Source organism: Rana temporaria, chromosome 3, assembly GCF_905171775.1.
Source record: "Rana temporaria chromosome 3, aRanTem1.1, whole genome shotgun sequence".
In the NCBI taxonomy this organism is placed as follows: Eukaryota; Metazoa; Chordata; class Amphibia; order Anura; family Ranidae; genus Rana; species Rana temporaria.
In genome coordinates this window covers 327,633,684-327,657,083 of record NC_053491.1, presented here as the reverse complement: position 1 = coordinate 327,657,083, position 23,400 = coordinate 327,633,684, and the positions used below count along the sequence as shown (strand labels likewise).

Below are 23,400 nucleotides of genomic sequence, written 5' to 3'. Positions count from 1 at the left end.
TACAACTTAAGAAGTGTTTTCAGGTAAAGATGGTCTAGTTGGATTGGAAATAAAATGTCTTTGTATGTTTAGTTTCCTCACATATTTCTGTATGTCTATGAAAGTAGAAAATTTGTTCAGCTGTTTAGGGGGGACATATTTCAATCCCTTATTAAGGACAACTTTTGTGGATTCGGTGAAGATAGCTTCACTTAAATTGAAAATGCCATCATTGTTTAGATGCATTTCCTTTTTCTTGGTGCGCCGTCCACCTCTACATCCCCGTTTACGTCGGGGTTTCTGATATGCCCAATTTGTTCCTTGTAAAAAAAACTGAATATGATGGTCCAGGGTGGTTTTGATTGTAATTGTAAGGTGATCTGTTGTATTGGTGATTTTCTTCTTTATCCATATAACCATAATGGGATTGGTATGGTCCATGTTCTTCTCTTAGGCCGGGTACATGACCGGTTCATCCGATGAGAATGGTCCGACGGACCGTTTTCATCGGTCCACCGCTGAAGTGCCCTGATGGTCTGATGTGTGTACACGCCATTTCCAAATCCGATCGGGTCAGAACGCGGTGACGTAAAACACATGACATGCTGAAAAAAACGAAGTTCAATGCTTCCAAGCATGCGTCGACTTGATTCTGAGCATGCGCGGGTTTTGAACCGATGCTTTTGTGTACTAACCATTGGTTTGGACCGATCGGTCAGCGGTCCATCGGTTCGATTTTAAAGCAAGTTTTTAAATTTTGGTCCGGAGGACCAAAGACCGATGGGCCGTACACACGGTCGGTTTGGACCGATGAAACTGAACTTCGGTCCATTCTCATCGGTTTCGACCGACTGTGTGTACGCGGCATTAGAGGTGAGAACCTATTATGGGTGGATACGGGTGTTCTCGGAGGTTGTTGTTGATAATAGTATTGGTTGAAATTATGACTATGCCCACCCCTACTTCGAGGTGAATCATACGTATACGTATTCTCGAGAGCTATCTCTTTTCCCTCTGTTACCCCGATTGCCCCTCCCTTTTCCCCCTTGGGGTTGAGGCTGAGGTCCTCGATGTCGAGTGGTATACCCATCCGATTGTGCCTGATGGGGTTCTCTGGTACATGAGGCACGGGGCGCAGCTATCACGGCGTCACAGCGCCTGAGTCTATGCACTATTACTACACATATTAAGAATTGGCCAATAGGTGTTAATGCTGACACTCACGTGGTTGCGTCACGTGTGCCGATCGCGGAGGCGACCCAGGAAGTGCATTAGATGGTGGGACACAAATATGGTAAGGGTTCCCTATTTAAGCGTGGAGGCAGGTAGCTGGCGTACACCCCAGTTGATGCCTTTTTAGACGAAATGCGTCGGGTTTGTACGCCAGCACCAGCTGCCCTACCATGCTAAATTTATGCTCTTGTATTCTTCGGATTTTTTGAATATATTTTTATTAAAAAAAATTTACCTTTGTAGAGGTTTTTAACATTACCATTATTATACCTTTTTGATTGTGTTTTTTTTCCTTGAAATTTGTTATTTGGCAAATATTTTTTGGGAATAAAACTTGCCAGTTTTTGCAGATTCACACAATGTGGAGGCTTCTTTGTTCTTTTTACATGCCCTAATGAGTTTGGTGGAATCTGTGCTTGATATAATTTTGGTGGACCTACACCTGATTTCGATGCTGTAGGAGTTCTCGGATATAGCTTGCTTGCCAAGGAAAAGGAGAAGTCCCATGGTTCCAGTCTTGATCGTTTTAGAATGACCTGAATTCTTGCGTAATCTGTTGGGGTAACAACCGTTTCTGCCCTGCGGTGGAAGTGACGTGTGGAATGTAGGACGCGAGTCGTTGTGTTCGCACTGTTTGGGCTAAGAGTCTGCCACACTTATTCCCTGATTCCTAAATTTTCCTCCAGCGGATTTGTAACGCTGCTTTGGCTTTAAATTGCAGAATATCAGTTATCTGTGAGTGTACGGTGTCGAGATCGATGCCGAGTTGTCTAGACGGGGCTGTCTTGTGAGAGGTTTCTAGAGTTTGCAACTTGGTGAGGAGCGAATTCAGTTGCGCTGACTGCATCAATTTCAATCTTGTGCCATGTTTTATAAGCACTCCCGAATCACGGCCCTGTGTGTCTCCCAAACCACCCGGCGTCGCTACCAGGGGTGTTGTTGGTGTCGAAATAGTGTCCTATTTCTTTAACTACATCAGCTAGAACTTCTGGTCCTGAAGAAGGCTCTCAATGAGTATCCATGCAGGCCTTTGCTCCCTATGTGTGTCCGAAATTGCGTACTTTAGGCTAATCGGGGTATGGTCAGACCATATGATTGATCCAATAGATGTGTCCTTGATCACGTGTAGTTGTCCGTGGGGTATTAGAAAATAGTCAATGCGCGAGTATGTCAGGTGAGGCTTAGAGAAAAAAGTGTAGTCTTACTCCCCCGGGTGAAAAAGACGCCAAGCGTCAATCAGTTGTGTGGAGTGAAGTTGAGCTGATGCGTTTAGGTCACCCCCCACTATCAGTTGCCCTACTGAGTAGCACATGAGCTGGTCTAACTGTCTCTTAAGGAATGTGTCTTGGTGGTCATTGGGTGCATAAAGGTTTGCTAAGGTCACCTTCCTATCCTCGAGTGTCACAAGAGTGTGCAGCAGTAGAAGATATACTAAAGTAGCCAAATCGGCTAAGGCGCTCGCCAAAGGAACTCTGGGTATAGAGCGCAGTCCTAATTGGGGTAGTGGATAGACAGAGCCCCGGCAATCATATCATATATGGTGTAATGTATATCGGTGTGGCAGAGTAAGTGATATACGACATTTAAACTTGTAAAAGAGAAAACAGTCTAAAGAACCAAAACAGTAAATGATGCAAACATGCAAACATTTTAAGTAGTTAACAGTAAGGCAGCAAAATGTTAAACTTTTAAACTTTCACAATGGACAGTCATTCCATCCCCAGCCCGAAAGGACTACGCGTATTGCCGTCCCTCCCCAATCCCCACATCGCACTCCTGTTGGGTAGTGAAATCCTATCCTGGGTGCAGCTTTATCCAGCATTATATTATGTTAGATTGGTGCCACATTGTATGGGGGTCCCCCTGTCTTTCCAGTAACCCTCCCCTTCCCCTGGGCAGCTCCAGCCTCCCCCAGACCATACATAGCCCCCCCCCCCAGGAAAACACCCGCTTGGGGGGAACCAATGCTCTGTCACCCCAGTTGTTTTCAGTGTAGCAGGGCATCCAGCACAGGAGTCGCGTTACAAGTGTTTTCTGGTATGACCGCCTGCATGCTGTGTGCCCTTCACTGACTAAGTCCCATTGTATGGGGGTGCAAACAAGTCAGCTGAGCTTGACAGGGGGTGGACGGTCGGAGGTGTATAAAGTGCCTGTAGTATCTCGGAGGATCCTTGACTTGCCGTGAGCTGAGCCTGTACAGGGAGGTCACTCTGTAAAAATGGGTGACTGTTCCATGAGCCTCGGGCAAGACTGAGGTCATCGGAGGCTTTTGATCTGAGACTTGTAGCGCAAGTGTGTCCCAGGGAGATCAAGGTGTTAGTATGATGGGCACTTTCCCCATGTCTCACCCCAGGGGATGCTCGAGGACAGGGTTGGCTTGTGTGCTGTAGGAGGGTCTCCTGCTGCGTTGCAAACCTCCGGGTAGCAGGTAATGTCAGGGTAATCGAGTCACTAATGTAAATCGCATGATGTCACTCTCAGCAGGGTGGACGGGGGGCAAAAGTCAGGGATGTATGGCCCAGGGCCTACTCATGTGGCGCTTCCCCCGATGCTGAGCGGCGTCTCCGTCTACTCCTCTGCTGGTGGGGTTGCAAAGGGCCACGGTGTGCTGAAATACCCGAGTGTCCAGCTTGGCGCGGGAGGATTTGGAGCCAGTCAGGCACTTGTATGGGTTCAGCATCCAGGAATCGGAAGAGTGCTGGAAGGTCCGCAGCGGTTTGAAGCGTGAAGGCAATGGAATCCTTGCGGAAATTTTACCGCCAGGGGGGTAGCCCCAGCGGTAGGTGAGGCCTTTCTGCTTGGCGAGATCCAGAAGGGGATCTGCGGCATAGTGTTGCTCTGGACAGGTCTGGCATTATTCTGACCTGCGAACCGCTCACCTCAACATCTCCATGGTTCCAGTCCTGGCTCAGGATAGCTTTCTTCTGGACATAGTGGTGCAGCCTGCACACAACGTCACGTGGTCTGCTCTGATCTGTCAGCTTAGGGCCTAGGGCCCTGTAAGCCCTATCCAGCTCGATGTCGGCCTTTGGGTCCTCCAGGACCTCCCGGAAGATCTCCTTCACCTTGTCCCAGAGGTTTTCCATGTCTGCGGTTTCCGGGATGCCTCGGAGCCGCTGATTATTACGGCAGCTCCGGTCCTCGATGTCCTCCAGGTGGAGCTGAAGCGCTATCGCGGTTTTGCGGTGTTGGTCCTGGGATTGCTCCAGCGCCGACACCCGGGCCTCCAGGGAAGACACAGATTTCTCTCCTGTTGTCACCCGGTCTGTTAGGTTAGAGACCTCTCCCCTCATCTCCTGTATGTCCCGTCTGTGGGTTTCCTCCAGGTGGAGGAACAGGGTCTCTATGTCTGTCCTGGTGGGGAGGGCCTGCAGGAGTGCTCTAATGTCCTGATCGAGCCCAGCGACATCAGGTTGTTGTGGTGTGGACATCATGTCTTGGTGTGGGTCCGTTATTGGACCCAGGGAGGGCATCGGCGGAGCAGAAGTGGTAGGAGTGGAGTCACTAGAGTCCGGTGGTTGGGCCTTCTGTGTGGCTCCACATGTGGGGCCTCGTGGTGCTGTTACTCTAGCTCCAGGGGATATCTCCTGCAGAAGCTTGAAATAGCAGTGAATTTTGCATGAAACCTTGCCAGCGGGGGTCCCCTTTGTTGCTGCTCTGGTTCTATATTTTTTGGCTAAGTTCATACTGGTGTAAAGGTGGATTTTGACAGGTATTGAGGGTTCAGGCCGGGAGCTCTGTGAAAAATCAGCTTCACTCAGCCATGTCCAGGCCACGCCCCCCGAACTCTAGATGTTTAACATCAAATACAACATCAGCAATTACGATTAATTACTGTATATGCAATTGACAAAAGCTGGTCTTCCCCCAGTCTATTATATTAGAATCTGGATCCCCCTCCTCCTCTACACTTTTCACTTTCTATCAACAATGGGACCAAAGCAGTGTGCCAGATGGGAATGTCCTGAAATAAAATACACAATACAAAACGCTTACACGGGGGAACATGCTTCCTGCAGCAAAATAAAACTCACAGTTCTGCAGAGCTCTTATGTAAACTTCCACGGTCAAGACATATCAAAGGAGCGACTGAATGAAAGGAGAGACGTGGTAAAGTAAAGATTCTGAGATTATTCTGAATTTATGGAGTTGTCATATTATAGACTGCACATAATATACTGGCAGATTTATCAGTATCTATTATTGTATGACAATGGGGGATTTATCAATTATGTTGCAATGCAAACACACATGATCACATTTTTCAGCAAAAATCAAGTCTGCCTTGCTATTATTGAAGATGTGCAGTATTTTATAACCTTTTGCAGTCTTTGCAACTGTATTTTAGTATCTGATTTATTGTTACAGCTGCTACCCTTTTTTCACTCAAAAATTGAAACACTTATAAAGGTGCCCCATAAGACTGTGGTTGAGAGATATAACAGCAGAACAATCATTATGTAATACCATTGTTGTATGCAATTGCACAATTTTACCCGCTTAGCATGTTCAGTTAAGGTCTATTCCTAGTGATGGATGTATCTCTAGGTATCTCCTAGGTGTTCGGTTATTCCTCCAAAGATTTATTGGCATATGTAGTGGTTGGACTGGGTGTTGATCTCTTTTTGCTAAAGGGTACCTTAACCACCTCCGGAAGATTTATCCCCCTTCAAGAGCAGGCTTTTGTTTTGCGATATGGTACTGCTTTGCTTTACCTGACAATTGCGTCGTCGTGCAACACTGTACCCAAATTATTTTGTCTTTTTTTCCCCCACAAATAGAGCTTTCTTTTGGTGCGATTTTGATCACTTCTGCAATTTTTTTTTGCACTATAATCAAAAAAAGACTGACAAGTTTGAAAACAAAACAATTTTTTTTCTGCTATAAAACATACCCAATATTTTTTTTTAGAAAATCACATTTCTTTATTAATTTATGCCAATGTGTATTCTGCTACATATTTGGGGTACAAAAATTCACAATAAGCATATACTGATTGGTTTGCGCAAAAGTTATAGCGTCTGGAAACTATGGCATATTTAAATTTATTTATTTAATATATGTTTTTTACTAGTAATGGCGGTGACCAAATCAGACACCTAAATAAAACTTTTGACACTTTTTGGGGACCAGTGACACTAATACAATGATCAATGCTAAAAAAAATGGCACTGTCTAGGAAGGGGTTAACATCAGGGGTGATCAAAGGGTTAACTGTGTGCCTAAGTTGTGCTTACTCTCTGTGGGGGAGTTTCTTTGACTTGGGGAAGGTAAAGATCCATGTTCCTGCTTTGCAAAAACACAGGATCAATACCTTCCCTTCTGACAGAACGACAATCTGACTTGTTGTCTTTCTGCCTGTTTAATCGCCGGTTTCTGGTAGACATTGAGTCTGCGGTACCTGTGTGTGAGCACAGCGGGAGCGGGTTGCTGGTGGTGTGCACACGCACCAGACCCGGAAGTGTCAGATCATGAACTAGGTACACAATCTGGCGCCGAGCGGCCACCCTGCCGCAGTAAATGTATGGTGGGCGGTCCGCAAGTGGTTAAAGTAGACCTTCAACCAAAAATAAAAGTTACCCTCATAATCTTCCTCCACCCCAGCCTGTTAAATCATCACATTATTTTTTTTTTGGGGGGGGGGGGGGGGGGGGGGTTATAAATGTGATATCGGGTTAAGTGGAAAGCAACAGATAGCAACAGGAGCAAACTTTACAAACACCAGCCCTTGGTATGAGGTCTCGGATATCAGCGCCAACTACTTTGTAGGAGGAGCCTCCGCTTCTTAAGCCAGCCCCAGGGCCACCCCTTACTGTCGGCTTTTTTTTCATTGGGGCATGTCTGTTTATCTCTGTGTTTCCTGCTCTGTGTTGGGAGCTCGATTACATATTTTCTGGTGCGACTGCCGACATCATTTCTGGTTGTTCTACCGAGGAGCTGCTGCAGTTTTCCTTCTATCCCTGTGTTTCACAGTCTTTTCTACGGGTTGTCACTGAAGCCGCGGCCACTAGAGGTTATGCGGCCATTTTTGGCACACATTGGCTGGCAGGACCATGGCCGGACGAATGTCGTGCGATTCCCATGTTCTCCAGATGTCTGTCTTGTTCGAGGTCTACCCCATAGTGGCTGCAGCTCAGGTATGGGGGCATTTATGTAGTGTTCTTCACGGACAATCAAGAAACCTCAGAAATCATTAATAAGGGTAGATCTGGTTCGCTACACATCGTGTCCTTCATTCACAGGCTCATTTGGCTATCTCTACAGTTAAGGTTCCACATACACTGCAGATTTATTAGTGGTGTGCAGAATTCGGCAGCAGATGCTCTATCTCACTTTGATTTCTCGTCCTTTTTTCAGCAGGTTCCAAACGCAGACCTCTGTGCCACCCCATCCCTGCTTTTCTTGCTGTTGAGGATGGATTAAACACTCACTGGGCAGGTGCATTAGGCTTGATCGACAGAACACTGTCTGTCAACACAATGAAGGCTTACAGCACAGCCTGGAAAACATTTCAGACTTTTTAAACTCGGTACTCTATGCCAGATTGCTTTGATAATCAATATCTTTTGACTTTTGTGGCTTACTGTCATTCTCAACTTAAACTATCTCATAATACAATCAGGGGGTATTTGACAGGTATTCAACATTACATTTCTCTACGACATCCCGGTAGACATTCAGTGTTTGCAGCTCATTCCGTCAAAGCTATCCTCAGGGGTATTCAGAAAAGCAACCCCCCGAGACCCACTAACAGGTTTCCAATCACAGGGCACATCTTCCAGGCCAAGTCGGATGTTTTGTCTAGGTCTCCCTTTGGGCAGCTACCTAGTCTGGTACTGAAGGCAGCTACACTGGATGCATGTAAAACGCAGCAAACTGGGGCTAGTATTGAGATCAGGTTTTTCAAGGTCAAGGCTGGTTGGTGCCCAGTTTCGGTCTTGTATCTACTCCTGGATCTAATCATGACCCAGTTGTCAGAGGAACCCAGGGATAGTCCTCTTTTGTCATTTAACGGGGCCCCTCTCACATCGGCACTTTTCGGTAAGTATTGTCGCACCCTCTTTGGGAATCTGGGGCTGAATCCCACTTTTTCATTTCTTATCACTTCTTGGGTATGCCCCCTTTTAGGCATACTGACCTTGTGACCACGGCACACCCCAGGTCACTTTTCAGCTTTCTTCTATTTCCTAACCCTAGTTTTCACAAAGAGGCTCTGAGTACAAATGTGGAAGGTTTATAAAGGATTGACACCCAAGGAACGTTACCAGCAGCAGGGTTGTCCCTTTGATAAATCTTATGTTATCAAAACAGCTTCTGAGAAAGAAGTGACTCATTGGCAAGGTGTGGTGCAAATAGCAAAAGAAGAAGACTGACGCAAGTTTTGATCACAGTACTGTGGCTCGGATATCCAGAAGAGCAGGCCATGATTTCTTTAGTCGTTCCCTTCATTTCCAAAACCTTTGCCTAGGGCTAAGCGCGCTATCCCTATCCAATGTTGATCCTGTCCCTAGTATATCCACTGTACAACTGTGCGCCCACCACAGCGGGGCACTGCTACTTATAAACATTGCCTATGCTAAAGATGGCTGCAGAGGTCATCCAGTGTGGCAGTATCCAAACGGATCACTGCTTCCCCAGTGCCTTCTCCATGCCCTTTCTACAGCGGTTCGCAATACAGAGGGGAAGGAAAACTTCACGGCCTACAGGCTCCTACAGCAAGATGGTGGCATGGAAGATGAGAAGCATCAGCTGCATTGCAGACAGTGCTGAACTTTATGGGCTGGCAGGTATGTATTTCTTTAACCACTTCAGCCCCGGAAGGATTTGCCCCCTTAATGACCAGGCCATTTTTTGTGATATGGCACTGTGTCGTTTTAGCTGACAATTGCACGGTCATTCCGACGTTGTACACAAACAAAATGTATGTCCTTTGTTTCCCCCACAAATAGAGCTTTCTTTTGTTGGTATTTAATCACCTCTTTATTTTTTTGCGCTATATACGAAAAAAGAGCAACAATTTTGAAAAAAAAAAACAATATTTTTAACTTTTTGCTATTATAAATATAAAAAAACAAAAAACAAACAAAGCTATAGGGTGCGCGCCCCCTATAGCTCTTAAAGTGGCCGAAGTATTCCTATGGCGGTTTGCGCAGCCGTGCCAACCTGCCGCAGTATAACTGCAGCGGCTGGTCATGAAGCGATTAAAGTCGGCAACCAATCCACCATACTTGTAGCTACTGACTTTATTTTTCATTTCATTTTTTCATGCTCGGGTGAAGTTACTTTTTAAGAAATGGAAAGGATTATGTTTTGTATTAGGGAAATGCTAAAATGGGGGGATTATGCCTTCTATTTTGATCTTTGTGATACGATTGTCTTTAATGTTCTTGTGCTGTGTTGGGATGGCATTTGCAAATGTAACTTTTATAGTATCAATTTTTCTTCAGGTACTACCTTAAAACAGAACTCCGGGATCGGCAAAAAAATCCCCCATTAGTATACCCCCTACACAAAAACTCTAAATAGTTAATACAAAGGTGTAAATGCAGGGAGACGTCACATCCTCCACTCTCACTCTAAACTCATTAAGGCCGCATACACACGGTCGGTCCAAACCGATGAGTATGGTCCGACGGACCGTTTTCATCGGTTCACCGCTGAAGTGGCCTGATGGTCTGATGTGCGTACCCACCATCAGTTCAAAATCCGATCAGGTCAGAACGCGGTGATGTAAAACACACGACGTGCTGAAAAAAACGAAGTTCAATGCTTCCAAGCATGCATCGACATGTTTCTGAGCATGCGCTGGTTTTTAATCAATGCTTTTGTGTACTAACCATCGGTTTGAAACTATCGGTCAGCAGTCCATCGGTTCGATTTTAAAGCAAGTTCTATCATTTTTGTCCGAAGGACAACAGACCGATGGGCTGTACACACGGTCGGTTTGGACTGCTGAAACTGGACTTCAGGCCGTTTTCATCGGTTTGGACCGACCGTGTGTACGCGGCCTCAGAGACTACAATTCCCATCATGCAAAAGGAATTGCAGTGAATGTGGGTGAGCCCACAAATGTTGCCTGTGTACTTGCCCACTTGTACAGCAAATTACTCCCCCACATTCTCCAGTCTCAAGGGCTAGATAAATAAAGTGTGTTCAGATTTTAGTGCCGGTTTACTCAGCGGCGACTCATGACTTATCCCTGGCTGCAACCGAATAGAAAAAAAGGTGTCATAGACAAAAGGAAAAAGAGCGCACAGGCTCCTAGTACAGCAACCCAACATCCATGGCCATGCAACACTGTACGCAAATGAAATGTATGTAATTTTTTTTCACACAAATTGAGCTTTCTTTTGGTGCTATTTGATCGCCTCTGGGCTTTTTCATTTTTTATTATATAAAATTAAAAAAAAGAATAAATATTTTGAAAAAAAAAATGTGAAAAAATGTTCTACTTTGTGTTCTAAAACATATGCACTAAAAAATCAAATTACAATTTCTGCATAAATTTAAAATGTATTCTGCTACCCCCATTGATAACGTCCTGTGAATGACGAAACGCATCTGGGAGGCTACATCAGTGACATCACCACGCTGAGGAGGAGGGCTCCTTACATGCCGGCCGGCATTTGTTTGTAACTTTACATGCTGTTTTAAACCGTTCGTTTGTGAGTATATCTCATTATTTTTTAAATAAATTGTTTGCTAAAACGGAGTCACGCTATGTGCGCCTCTCTTTTTCATTCTAACTGAACCAATTGGAGTTGGCTGCTATCGTGTACCTGGGGTTAATCTGTCCCATCTGGGATCCCTGAGGAGTTAAAGGCCGTGGCTGGGCTATAGCCAACTGATCGAATTGCTTGCCCTCTGGTAAGCGGCCTATTATTCCGGTGGAGGGTTCACTCACATTGTTTACATGTCACTTGGTGGTGTGGATCGTAGGATGTTTTTTCTGCAGTGAATTAACCCTCGTGAATTTATGCCTAATCCTCTAAGGCAGTGGTCCCCAACCTTTTTGGCATCGGGGACCGGCTGCGTGGAAGAAAATTGTGCCAAGGACCGGGGGGGGCACAATTTTTCGCGGCAATGGTTGGTTTTTAGTGCTTCAATCATCCCGGCACCATGCTTGTTATGGTGTCAGGGTGATTGAAGCGCATTTTTTCTATTATTACATTGTAGTAATGAATTAAATTATTAAACTCACCATAATGTAGAATCATTTGGAGCCCTGGCGTGTCACTTGCCACTGTCGCCTGCTACCAGATGTGGATAGTCACTTGCCACGCTGCCTGTCACCAGATGTGGAATGTCACATGCCATGCTGCCTGCCACAAGATGTCACCACCTTGCCTGTCACCAGATGTCACCACCTTGCCTGTCACCAGATGTCACCACCTTGCCTGTCACCAGATGTCACCACGTTGCCTGTCACCAGATGTCACCACCTTGCCTGTCACCAGATGTCACCACCTTGCCTGTCACCAGATGTCATCACCTTGCCTGTCACCAGATGTCACCACCTTGCCTGTCACCAGATGTCACCACCTTGCCTGTCACCACAATCTGCGCCAGCTGAACAAGAAATCTGAGTGGCAGAGAGATTTCTTGTTCAAAGGAAGAGAGGCTGAAGATATCTGAGTCCACAAAAAGGAAGGGATATGATGGTACTAACCTGGATGCCTGAGCAGCTGCAGGAGAGCGGTATGAGATGATGTCATCTTTCTGCTCCCCGCCGCATCTCCGACAGACAGAGCACTGGCACTGAGGGCGGAAGAGCGGTGATGCGGGGGGGCGGAGAGAGATATCATCTCTGCTTGCTCGCTCGCTTTTTCCCCATCCACACAGCGTTCTCATGCCGGTGTTCTGCGGGCATTATGCGCCGGGGGAAAGTTCTCGGGAGGACACCGGCAGCCCAGCATCTCCCTTGCTGTCCGGCCCAGCTGCAGAAGCGCCACGGCCCGGCAGTGGGCCGCAGACCGGGGGTTGGGGGACACTGCTCTAAGGGACATGGTAATTTCCTCACAAACTTTTATCTAGTGATTCATATATAATCTATATGGACTCTTTTTACTTATCACACGTTCAGAGTCTGTGATCAATAATGTTTTAAATTTTGTGGAGCGGCTTTTTTGTTTTAGTTTTTGTATTGCTATTTGTGTATCGCACGCCAGCTGCTGCCTATAGAGTGTGTTTATCAGTGGGTTTAGTAGCGCAGTTTTGTTTTTTCCTTTTTTGTATTCTGCTACATGTCGGTGGTAAAAAAAATACCAATCAGTATATAATAATTGGTTTGCGTAAATGTAATAGCATCTACAAACTATGGTATATAAACTGGAATTTACGCAGCTAGAGACGCTATATTTGTAATGGCGGGCAATCTGACACTAACTGGCTGGGAGAGACACTAACTGACACTGATGTTACTAATGACACTAATACAGTAATCAGTGATGATACTGTACACAGTACTAATGACACTGGCTGGGAAGGGGTTAAAATCAAGGGGTTAAAGGTGGTGTAAAGGTAAAAAAATGTTTCCCTAAATAGCTTCCTTTACCTAAGTGCAGTCCTCCTTCACTTACCTCATCCTTCGATTTTGCTTTTAAATGTCCTTATTTCTTCTGAGAAATCCTCACTTCCTGTTCTTCTGTATGTAACTACACACAGTAATGTGAGGCTTTCTCCCTGGTGTGGAGAAAGCCTCTTGAGGGGGGAGGGGGCGAGCAGGAGTGTCAGGATAACCACTAACACACAGCTCCTTTCTCTATCTGCAAAGTAGAGAGTGTCCTGACTTGCCTGCTCACCCCCCCCCCCCCCCCCTCAAGAGGCTTTCTCCACACCAGGAAGAAAGCCTTGCATTACTGTGTGTAGTTACAGACAGATAAACAGAAAGTGAGGATTTCTCAGAAGAAATAAGGACATTTAAAAGCAAAATGGAAGGATGAGGTAAGTGAATGAGGACTGCACTAAGGTAAAGGAAGCTATTTAGGGATTTTTTTTTTTACCTTTACAACCCCTTTAACTGCGTGCCTAATGCCCTGTACACTTGATCGGTTCATCCGATGAAAACGGTCTGATGGATTTTTTCATCAGATATCCGATGAAGCTGACTTTTATCAGTCTTGCCTACACACCATCAGTTAAAAAAACGATCGTGTCAGAACGCAGTGACGTAAAACACAACGACGTGCTGAGAAAAATGAAGTTCAATGCTTCCGAGCATGCGTCGACTTGATTCTGAGCATGCGTTGATTTTTAACCAATGGATTTCCCCACAGACGATCGTTTTTTTCTATCGTTTTTTTTTAACCATCTTTTAAAACAGGTTCTAAGTTTTTTCACCGATGGGAAAAAAACTGATGGGGCCCACACACAATCGGTTCGTCTGATAAAAACAGACCGTTTTCATCAGACGAACCGATCGTGTGTACGCAGCATAACAGTGTGTAAAGTGTGCTGCTTTTAGTTACTGAGCTGGCTGTTTTTTCCCCCCACTTTTCAGGGAGAAGAAACAGCCAGATTGCTGTTCTCTGTACACAGAGTTATGTGTGTTTATAAACACACAGAACTCTGTGCTGTGATTGGATGCAACTAGTAGATTTCAGTAGAAATCATTGGCTGAAATCTGCTGCCAAACTCGGGCTGTGTCCAATCAACGCACGGGTATGGAGGCGGCATGTGCATGCCCCCACAAACCAGGAAGAGAGCCGACCACATATGGTACATTGCTGAGCCTCCACCTGCTGCCTACTTGCAGTATATTTACTGTGAACGGTCAGCAGGTGGTTAAACAGAACTAAAGCAAAAAATAACAAGTTAAAAATGAATAGCACTGTCAGGCCCCGTACTCACGACCAAACATGTCTGCTGAAACTGGTCCGCAGACCAGTTTCAGCAGACATGTTTGGCCGTGTGTTGGCCCGAGCGGACCATTTTGGGACGGATCGGACAGGTTTCCAGCGGACAACTGTTTCCCGGACTTGTTTTAAAACAGTCCGCTGGAAACCTGTCCGCCCGGACATGTACGGTCGTCTGTACAGACCTACCGTACATGTCCTGCCGCCCGCATCCCTCGCATGCGTCGAATGACTTCGACGCATGCGTGGAAGCATTTTTAAGGCGGCCCGCCCACGTCGCCGCGTCATTGTCGCGGCGACACCGCGTCATCGACGCAGCGACACCGCGGACACGCCCCGCGTAATGTTTACGCGCGGGCTTCTGTTCGATGGTGTGTATAGCCATCGAACAGAAGTCCCCGGGCAGTCCCCGGCCAGACATGTCCGATGGAAACGGTCTGCAGACCGTTTTCATCGGACATGTCCTGTCGTGAGTACTCGGCCTAAGAGATAAATCGTTTGCTTCATTCCAGAAAAGTACTTTTTTTCCTCCTCCTAGATGTTCTAAATCTGATAGACAGCATCATTCAATCCACTTCCTCTAATGCCGCGTACAGCCGGTCGTTTTTTGTGATGAAAAAAAAAGACGTTTTAAATCATGAAAAAAAACCAACGTTTTTGAAACTTCATTTTCAAAAACGACGTTGCCTACACACCATCGTTTTTTCAAAATGCTCTAGCAAAGCGCGGTTACGTTCAGCACTCTTTTCCATTGAAACTAGCTTCATAACTTGCTTCTGAGCATGGGCGGGTTTAAAAATGACGTTTTCCCCACACACGGTCATTTTAAATGACGTTTTTAAAAACAAAGTTTTTTTTTCACCACAAAAAACGACCGTCTGTACGCGGCATTAGTCCAGGTCATCTTGGACCCACCCCTAGACTGTTACTGGACAATGAAAAGAGAAGCACAGTGATGAACTTGTGTCACTGTCACTCTGCTAAGGCAGCGTACACACGGTCGGTCCAAACCGATGAAAACAGACTGAAGGACCTTTTCATCGGTCCAAACCGATCGTGTGTGGGCCCCATCGGTCAGTTATCCTTCGGTCAAAATTTTTAGAACTTGCTTTAAAATTGAACCGATGGACGCCTAACTGATAGGTCAAAACCGATGGTTAGTATACAAAAGCATCGGTTAAAAACCTGCGCATGCTCAAAATCTAGTCGAAGCATGCTTGGAAGCATTGAACTTCATTTTTCTCTGCACGTCTTTGTGTTTTACGCCACCGCGTTGGACTCGATGTGTAGGCACATCAGACCATCAGTCAGCTTCATTGGTTAACCGATGACAACGGTCCTTCGGACCGTTCTCATCGGATGGACCGATCGCGTGTACGCGGCCTTACTGTCATCATGCTTCTTTTGTGTGCATGAACTGATTGGTTCTTTATGCTGTTTATTCTTTTCCCACTCCAGCCCTGCTATACAGGGACTGCAAGAGGCTCATACCTGGACAAATTCTGGTACTTACACTGCTTGCATTTAAAAAATACATTTAGGGCTTGCTTGTGTAGCGCTACCCCTGAAGGAGCCGCTGGTTGATTTGGGATCGGCCTGCTAAGTTACCCTGGCAGTGTCTAGGGGTGTATGTGTGAGAGTAACAACAGTGAGTGGAGGTCCAGACATCCAATAAAGAGTTTTCAATGCTTTATTGCCCAGGCCAAACACGGCCAACATCAACACAATTTGGGAAGATCAAAGTTGATGAAGGAAGGAAAAGAGAACCATGCAGTGTCAGGCCTGGATATAGAACCGAGCAATACACTGCTCTGCATTGAACCAATTGTGCAACACGTCGCCACTCTGTTTAGAGTGGGTAAAGTGCCCCCGGACAGACCCCTATGATAGTCCTGGCAGCCGGAGCGTCACTCTGGATGCTACTGGGAGGAACAGGTCTTTCACACAGACCTGTGTCTCTTGAGTGAATAAGGAAAGAGAACCCTCCCAGCAGACTTTTCTATAGATGGTCCCCGGATGACAGCAAGCATACCTGTCAGTGGTCCGGACACCCGATCCCAGATCTGGGATTCTGTCAGTAGGTCTTGGAACCCATGGGAATGCTGCGGTCCCTTCTCTCATCAGGATGAGATTCGCTGCCAAGTTTAGCTCTAGCCAGGTGGGCCACGCTGGCGGGGTCCATGGATGCGCGTACCCTGAAGGTGGATACCGCACCTGGAACGGGGCACCCCGCGGAAGAGAGACTAACACATGACCTCTCTCACAGATATATCCTCCCCCAGCATGCCCCGCAAGGGAAAACATCCTCTAATTGGCTGCTGAGAAAAGATCCGCTCTGCTAGAACCCCTCTGGCGCCAGCTGCCGGCCAGGGGTGGCTCTGCACTCCCCAACCACAGACTGACCCAGTGGACATTTCCAGAATGACAGAGGTCCCAAATTTAAACAAACACTAGAAGGGAGCAAGGTAACTCTCCCTTCCCCACTAAATTTAGGCGTAGTGCCCATGCTGAAAGCAAGGGGGCGCTACATACTCCCCCCACTTGAATTGACACTGTCCCCAGTGTCCTAAAAGCATTCGAGCCCGAATGCTGACCTGACACCTGCAAAAAAAAAGAAAAGGAGGAAAAGAAGAGAGGACAGATTGCACACATGGTAATACAGTTCTTTAAACGGCCTAAGACATACAACATACACAACCCTGCTATCTATCTGCCCATTCTCCGCAGCGATCAACAACAGGTGGGTCCAGAAACGGTCCTGCATAGGGAAAAAAAAAACATACAGGAAGTACAATATCTCTCCTAATATTTACAATCTCGAGGGTTTGGATTGAGACTGCACGCTCAAGCCTGAACGTGAAGTCTCCTCCCCCTAAGAGCTTTAAGATATAAGTGCTATGGACGGTTACTCTGTGCAAGAATCATGCAGATAAAACATAACAATATTATTCTATGGAGAACGATGCAGAACACTGCCCCTAATGGTCAGTGCACTGGTATTGCAACAGTCACAAGTTCAAAAATGCCAAAATATCAGCAAAGAGAAGTGAATACAAAAGGAAAAAAAAACAGTTCTTTCTCCTGGTGAAACGTTCCAAAGCTGCTACAGAAAGTTGACCAAGTCCCCACTCTGACTGGCTGAACCCAAACCCTCCCAAGAGTCCTACACAATAGTTCTTGTGGTTCTGGAGAAGTAAGGGGAAAGAAACAAAAATGTTTGACTGGAGTGGGGCATACTTGTCCGTAACTTCCCTTTTTGTTAGCAGGATACCCAAGATTGGCATGATCTCAGTTATAGTGACAGGGATCCGGCAGCCAGACAGTGTCTCCTCTTGGAGTGGTATATTGCACAGTGAAGATCTGGTCTTCCTTCTCGGGACACTTCACCACGACCCGACCCCGGTAGATGTGGCGGCCCCAGCTCCAATCTCGGCGGCAGCCCTCCGATCGCATATTGAGATGCGGCACTTGTGGATCGGCACCCACCAGAATGTAGGGCGCCTTAAGATGTACCTGTAACGGTATCGGTATGATATCCCCGTCAAGCATTCCCTCCTCTCCATACAAGAACATCACAGGATCCCCCACACATGAGTCAAGACTGGATGCTGGAACCAAGACTGAGTTTAATGTTATAACACACAGCTTATATGTCATTTCCAAAACTGTTACAATGACAAATCTCCGCCCCCCCCTCACACTGGGGCTTCCATACAGATGAGTAGGCAGACACGACGGAGCCGAGTCTGAAAACACATTTTCTTTAGATAATGACATCAGTGGAGTTGAGTACTAGTTGTACTAAATACATTAACTAGACAACTCGACCCCGCATATAGAGAGATAATTACCACAATGAAGCAATCAGAATAATTAACACAAGCCACATAAACACAGATCTCCTTCACACAACACAATAGATCAATTAACCTTTAGAAATAGTGAGGGGACATTAGCACTTCAATAACCGGATGGTAATCACAATGGCAAGCAGGGAGAGCATTAGACTGAGACATATAGGCAAATGTATCACAGTACCCAAATGGCTTCTTGACACCAAGCTTCCCTCTCCTGATCAATTTGGTGAAGGAGAGGGGGTGGCACATATGGGTATTCATACCCGTAATCAGCGGCAACCTTCTGGGCTACAACACGCTGCAACCGGGCCAGCCTAGGCAGGGTGCGTGGATCTCCACGTCCCGGCAACACCAAAGGGTCTGGTGCCCTTTTTAAAGTTGGGGTAGTCAGGGTTCGTGGGGCGATGAGCATAGCGACAGACACAAAACTTGACTCACCGACTCCCCAGGTCGGACGTGGGGCCTCCACGGACGGCTGTTGAAGCCCCCTTGTTGTGCTCAGGTTAGAGCAGTTCTTTCCCGAAACATCATGGGAGACGCTGAGGTCCTTGGAGTCTTGTGACTCTGGGAAGTGGTCATGATTATCCATTGTAGAATCATCCGGTAACAGATTAAAGTCCATCAAACACCATTCTTCAGCCGATAGGAGACCGCAGGGTTTGGCCCCCACGGAACCCTCCCTCCAGCTTAGAGGGCGCTGAGTAGGTAGGCCTTGACCGCTACCGCGGGAGGCTGTAGTAACTCCTTTTCCAATAGGGGCATGCCACACGGAGACTGCTGTAGAAGCTTCGTTTGTCTCCTTAATGGCCTCACCCTGAGTGCTTGTCACATCTGATGAACCCGTCACACTGGACAGGACACTTTCTAGATCCGGGTTTTCCCCAAGGCTTACCTCCAATGAGGAAGGTGGCGAGGTAGCTGACGGTAGAGTCAGGGTAGAGGATACTGAGATCACATCGGGGTCCCGGACCTCTGGTTCCACGATTATCACCGACGGGGAGGACATCGGCCATGGGGCTTCCTCCTCAGCGGTAAGGGTGGTGGTGACGAAGTTCACCCGATACTCTTTTGGAGCCTGTTTAGATGAGCGGGCCACAAACAAGTAGGCCCGGCATTTCTGGCATCGGGCAAAAGGCTGGATCTTCACAGAAAGATCTCCGCAGCCGGGACAGCTTAGGCTCATCATCTCCGTCCCGCTATTAGACAGGAGGACGAACTGTCCCTGGGTAGATAGGCGAACGCCCGTATCAGTCACAGGCACTCCAGACGGTACAAATGCACTGGAGACCCCCGGCGAAGTGGTTGGGGGCCTCAATCTCTGGGCAGCAACACCCGGTTGTCGAAAGGCATCAGACGAACCGATCGTGTGTACGCAGCATAACAGTGTGTAAAGTGTGCTGCTTTTAGTTACTGAGCTGGCTGTTTTTTCCCCCCACTTTTCAGGGAGAAGAAACAGCCAGATTGCTGTTCTCTGTACACAGAGTTATGTGTGTTTATAAACACACAGAACTCTGTGCTGTGATTGGATGCAACTAGTAGATTTCAGTAGAAATCATTGGCTGAAATCTGCTGCCAAACTCGGGCTGTGTCCAATCAACGCACGGGTATGGAGGCGGCATGTGCATGCCCCCCCAAACCAGGAAGAGAGCCGACCACATATGGTACATTGCTGAGCCTCCACCTGCTGCCTACTTGCAGTATATTTACTGTGAACGGTCAGCAGGTGGTTAAACAGAACTAAAGCAAAAAATAACAAGTTAAAAATGAATAGCACTGTAAGAGATAAATCGTTTGCTTCATTTCAGAAAAGTACTTTTTTTCCTCCTCCTAGATGTTCTAAATCTGATAGACAGCATCATTCAATCCACTTCCTCTAATGCCGCGTACAGCCGGTCGTTTTTTGTGATGAAAAAAAAAGACGTTTTAAATCATGAAAAAAAAACAACGTTTTTGAAACTTCATTTTCAAAAACGACGTTGCCTACACACCATCGTTTTTTCAAAATGCTCTAGCAAAGCGCGGTTACGTTCAGCACTCTTTTCCATTGAAACTAGCTTCATAACTTGCTTCTGAGCATGGGCGGGTTTAAAAATGACGTTTTCCCCACACACGGTCATTTTAAATGACGTTTTTAAAAACAAAGTTTTTTTTTCATCACAAAAAACGACCGTCTGTACGCGGCATTAGTCCAGGTCATCTTGGACCCACCCCTAGACTGTTACTGGACAATGAAAAGAGAAGCACAGTGATGAACTTGTGTCACTGTCACTCTGCTAAGGCAGCGTACACACGGTCGGTCCAAACCGATGAAAACAGACTGAAGGACCTTTTCATCGGTCCAAACCGATCGTGTGTGGGCCCCATCGGTCAGTTATCCTTCGGTCAAAATTTTTAGAACTTGCTTTAAAATTGAACCGTTGGACGCCTAACTGATAGGTCAAAACCGATGGTTAGTATGCAAAAGCATCGGTTAAAAACCTGCGCATGCTCAAAATCTAGTCGAAGCATGCTTGGAAGCATTGAACTTCATTTTTCTCTGCACGTCTTTGTGTTTTACGCCACCGCGTTGGACTCGATGTGTAGGCACATCAGACCATCAGTCAGCTTCATTGGTTAACCGATGACAACGGTCCTTCGGACCGTTCTCATCGGATGGACCGATTGCGTGTACGCGGCCTTACTGTCATCATGCTTCTTTTGTGTGCATGAACTGATTGGTTCTTTATGCTGTTTATTCTTTTCCCACTCCAGCCCTGCTATACAGGGACTGCAAGAGGCTCATACCTGGACAAATTCTGGTACTTACACTGCTTGCATTTAAAAAATACATTTAGGGCTTGCTTGTGTAGCGCTACCCCTGAAGGAGCCGCTGGTTGATTTGGGATCGGCCTGCTAAGTTACCCTGGCAGTGTCTAGGGGTGTATGTGTGAGAGTAACAACAGTGAGTGGAGGTCCAGACATCCAATAAAGAGTTTTCAATGCTTTATTGCCCAGGCCAAACACGGCCAACATCAACACAATTTGGGAAGATCAAAGTTGATGAAGGAAGGAAAAGAGAACCATGCAGTGTCAGGCCTGGATATAGAACCGAGCAATACACTGCTCTGCATTGAACCAATTGTGCAACACGTCGCCACTCTGTTTAGAGTGGGTAAAGTGCCCCCGGACAGACCCCTATGATAGTCCTGGCAGCCGGAGCGTCACTCTGGATGCTACTGGGAGGAACAGGTCTCTCACACAGACCTGTGTCTCTTGAGTGAATAAGGAAAGAGAACCCTCCCAGCAGACTTTTCTATAGATGGTCCCCGGATGACAGCAAGCATACCTGTCAGTGGTCCGGACACCCGATCCCAGATCTGGGATTCTGTCAGTAGGTCTTGAAACCCATGGGAATGCTGCGGTCCCTTCTCTCATCAGGATGAGATTCGCTGCCAAGTTTAGCTCTAGCCAGGTGGGCCACGCTGGCGGGGTCCATGGATGCGCGTACCCTGAAGGTGGATACCGCACCTGGAACGGGGCACCCCGCGGAAGAGAGACTAACACATGACCTCTCTCACAGATATATCCTCCCACAGCATGCCCCGCAAGGGAAAACATCCTCTAATTGGCTGCTGAGAAAAGATCCGCTCTGCTAGAACCCCTCTGGCGCCAGCTGCCGGCCAGGGGTGGCTCTGCACTCCCCAACCACAGACTGACCCAGTGGACATTTCCAGAATGACAGAGGTCCCAAATTTAAACAAACACTAGAAGGGAGCAAGGTAACTCTCCCTTCCCCACTAAATTTAGGCGTAGTGCCCATGCTGAAAGCAAGGGGGCGCTACATACTCCCCCCACTTGAATTGACACTGTCCCCAGTGTCCTAAAAGCATTTGAGCCCGAATGCTGACCTGACACCTGCAAAAAAAAAGAAAAGGAGGAAAAGAAGAGAGGACAGATTGCACACATGGTAATACAGTTCTTTAAACGACCTAAGACATACAACATACACAACCCTGCTATCTATCTGCCCATTCTCCGCAGCGATCAACAACAGGTGGGTCCAGAAACGGTCCTGTGTGGTGACCGGGGAGGGTGAGTCCCACGGCCACACACATGCGCTTGATGGTTAGCTACTTGGTTCTTGGGGCTAGGAGCCCAGGGTCAGGGGGTATTAACCCTTAGTGAGGGCCAGATGGTATTAACCCTCTCTGTCACGTGACGCCACTGTAGTCTTGGTATACCCCGGGAAACTACAGCTCCGGGGGCCTCCGTATCCCCGCTAGTTAGGATGGTAATAATACAGTCCACAACAGGGGGTTAAAACAACAAAGGCTTTACTGGCATGAAGGCAGGTGTCAAAATCTTCACAGCTTTAAACAGAGTGTCAAAATGTTCTGCAGGCAGTCTCTGGATCACACAGCTGATAATGCTTGAGCTTAGTTGATCATATACTGTATATACTCGGCTGCAAAAGCCGGATAGTAATTCAGGGCCTATGCTTAACTAGGCTGAAAAATAGATACACTTACTGAAGTGTCTGTAGACTTGAGGCTTTTTGCCGGAATAACGGATTGATCTGATAAATGAGCTGTACTGGTTCTGTAATGTTTAGGGATACTCCACTCTTTGCTGTATTTTATCCTGGAGGCTTCAGGCCTGCACTGCTTCTCTGACTGTGTGTTGCTCTGCTCTGCCAGGAACTGAGGGAAGCATTAGACTGGCTTAAACAGGAAGTACAATCCCTTATAAGGGCCTGTTTAGACTGAAGCCTATTGGTTGAGAGCTGTGGATCATAGAGACTGCCTTGTAGGATAACATAACACAATAAGGTCTTATCTAGCATTTAATCCTCCTGACTCTAATACACTGACTTAACATGAGATGGTTGACTAAACCTCTTAAAGCTATACACACCTAATAAACGTATTATCAACCATAACAGTATATAAATCACATCATAACTATCTGAGTCCCTGCAGGGGAGATCCCACAAGCCGAGGGCCTCAATCTGACAGGGACTACAACAAATACCTGTACTGGGACACCACAAACCCCACCACTAAACAGAAGTCGTCCTCGACGATTAAGGCACTGACGGATTGAGGAAACGAGGTGACCTTGGGGCCACTAGAAGTCCTGAGGCATTTGTACACCAATGTCCGTTCCAGGTTCTTTGGGAAAAAATAAACATATAAGAACAGGGTAAATAGAGAAAATTTTGAGACTGCGCTAAACTAACTAAATAAACAACAAAAGTGAAGAAAAGCTGCAACAAAAATTGTGATATACACACAATAAAAATCAAAAACAAAACGAATTAGTTGCGCTAACAGTGAATGAGTGTAAGAAATCAATATGATTGAAAAAAATATTGTCCATGGGTATACAAAACATCATACATAGTATTAATATAGTGAAAAGTTCAATTTCCAGTGAAAAAATTGTTGGATGAAATTGTGCCCGTGACTAAAAAAATATAGAAATCCTCCACCGGTGCA

At 46.6% G+C, this 23,400-nt stretch overlaps 1 protein-coding gene across 2 annotated transcripts in view; it reads left to right on the top strand.

The window, feature by feature from the left end:
• Nucleotides 1–5,131: 5,131 nt before the first annotated feature.
• The window catches only part of LOC120932527 (leukotriene C4 synthase-like), a 129,354-nt gene continuing 111,085 nt past the window's right edge, over nt 5,132–23,400 (top strand). The window contains exon 1 of one of the 2 annotated variants that reach the window (XM_040344978.1): nt 5,132–5,322. The gene's annotated coding sequence lies outside the window, so the exon portion shown is untranslated. The remainder of the gene's footprint in view (nt 5,323–23,400) is intronic. The other variant, XM_040344974.1, reaches the window with a different exon arrangement.